This window comes from Penaeus chinensis, chromosome 4 (genome assembly GCF_019202785.1).
Source record: "Penaeus chinensis breed Huanghai No. 1 chromosome 4, ASM1920278v2, whole genome shotgun sequence".
Taxonomy (NCBI): domain Eukaryota; kingdom Metazoa; phylum Arthropoda; class Malacostraca; order Decapoda; family Penaeidae; genus Penaeus; species Penaeus chinensis.
In genome coordinates this window covers 30480770-30483269 of record NC_061822.1, presented here as the reverse complement: position 1 = coordinate 30483269, position 2500 = coordinate 30480770, and the positions used below count along the sequence as shown (strand labels likewise).

Below are 2500 nucleotides of genomic sequence, written 5' to 3'. Positions count from 1 at the left end.
TGTATATGTATATGTTTACAAATATATATCAAATATATATGTATTTTTTCATATTTTTTATATATATAGATACATATATAAATATACATACGTATATATATATAATATATATTATATTATATATACATATACATATACATACATATACACACACACACACACACACACACACACACACACACACACACACACACACACACACACACACACACACACACACACACACACACACATATGTGTATATATATAATATATATATGTATATATATACACATAATATATATATATATATATATGTATATATATATATTTATTGACAGAGAGTGTTCCTGTGTGTGTCCGAAATATATTTTTACACAATTTTTTTTTTTTTTAATGAAACTTGAACATTATATATCATGTTCAAAATATTCTAAGATTATCTAAATTACATACCTCCATGCTTCAAACTTTCACTATTTCTACAATTAATATTTTCTCTATATTATTTTTATGTACAGGCTAACATGCATCTGTCTGAAGACCTGCAGACTCCTCATTATATATACAAAAAGATTCTTTCTTAATTCCCAAAGCAAAATAACAGTCAAGCATCTCATCTATCTTTAAATATTTATTATATAATTTTCACATCTATCAGTATAATTCTCCTGCCCCCTCCCAAATACCCAAATTATGTTATATCATAACATACTATAGTTGATTTTATGTATATTTAAGTAAATGTATGTATGCATATATTTTGTACATAAATATATGTACATATATTTTGACTTTCGAAAGTGAAATGCCTTAAGTTATATTATCAACAAATACACTATCTGACACCACTCTTAGTGTAAACATCTTTGTAAGTGAACAAGTTTGCAATGCAACCCTTATACATAAAGCTATTTTAAAGCTAAGCTTTATTTCAAAACCACTTGTAAATGCAGAAACCTCTACCATAAATATATTTGATTTTTTAAAAACAACTCTACTGGGCTATACAAAACAGGCAGAGAATATGTCTTTTAATGAAATAAAACCACCCACACACACACATACACCCCTACCCTCCCATACACATACTAAAACTGAACAATATGACTGCATTACATATCAAAGAATGGCTAAGGTTCCCATACTAGATAAAATCTCTCCTAGTTCTAAAAGGTTTAAGAATGGATAGCAAATTTGCTGAGAAAGTGATGCTACATATAAAGGGTAATGAGAAACATATAATAATAATGATAATAATAATAGTAATACTAATAATCACTCATAGTTACTCAATTGAGAATACCTGATGTACTGCTGCATACAGTCAAAAATACTCTGAATATTCTGCATCCAGTAAGAAAATATTACATTTCCAGATTTCTTTGATCTTATTCAAACATACAAACCAATACTCACATCCACTCAAACACTATGTATACCACATATGTTTATCTTGTGAGTTACTTAAAATGTGATGAAAAGAAAGTATAACACACAGAAAAACAGGTGTTTCCAAAATGGCTGACACTTCCATATGTGATATAAATAACTCCTGCCCTTACTGCCTAAAGCAATAACAGAATACATCCAATATCTGACACAGGTAACAATAAAATAAATACTACAACCCACTGGTTCAGGTTTCTCAGTGCACCATTTGTGTCCTTTACATTTGTTTTTTTTAAATATGTATTCACTAGTCTCTCCATTATTCATTACAAGAGCTTTGGATATTTCCCACAATTTTCTAACATGAACATTTGGATTTCATAGCAACAAAACAAATGTGCATAATATAGTGCATACTCCCAAGGACTCTTTAACAACTTTGTGAAGTTTGTTGTACTGTTATAAGCTGAGACCCTGAGTATAGATAGGAGAGAAGTTGGGTGATCTGTTTGAAGTAATATACTCCAGGTAAATGACAATTTGGCTCATATCTGTTCTCAGCTCAAGATACCAGTAACACTGAACTTATCTCATGGAATTAAGTATGTACTGATTGTGTTCTAAATGTTTATAAAACAATTATGTAATAACCAACTACTTGTTAATTAATGAACCTTTGTAAAAATGTAATGAAACTAATCAAAAACTCCAGTAAGCAAATAAAACCACTTTCAATTTCTTCCCAAGAAAAGTTATGTCTTATCTTTTTCTTTTTACTGCTCTTCTCTTCTCATCATGAGATACAACAATGGAAATAAAAATTATAAAATTTTCCAAAGAAATTTATGTAATTGCTGACACATTCTCATGAAGGTTGCATTGTTATTGACAATACTGTTGTAAACCTAAACTGTAGTAGTCATTTACAATTATCTTAAATTCAAATTGATATGGATTTTTTTTTCTTCAAAATTCTTACTATGCACCCAACCAATGATTCAAATTACAAGAATTAATCAAACTCCATATACATGTCTGACACTGCAATTTTTACAAAATATTTAACAGCATTTACATTCTAAATATAGGCACTGTCAAACAATACCATTTTCATATTTAATATTTTTAC

At 28.5% G+C, this 2500-nt stretch overlaps 1 protein-coding gene across 5 annotated transcripts in view; it reads right to left on the bottom strand.

Moving 5' to 3' along the window:
• Positions 1-2500, bottom strand: part of LOC125046140 (zinc finger FYVE domain-containing protein 9-like) — a 33073-nt gene that overhangs the window by 20838 nt on the left and 9735 nt on the right. The gene's annotated exons all lie outside the window — the stretch shown is intronic.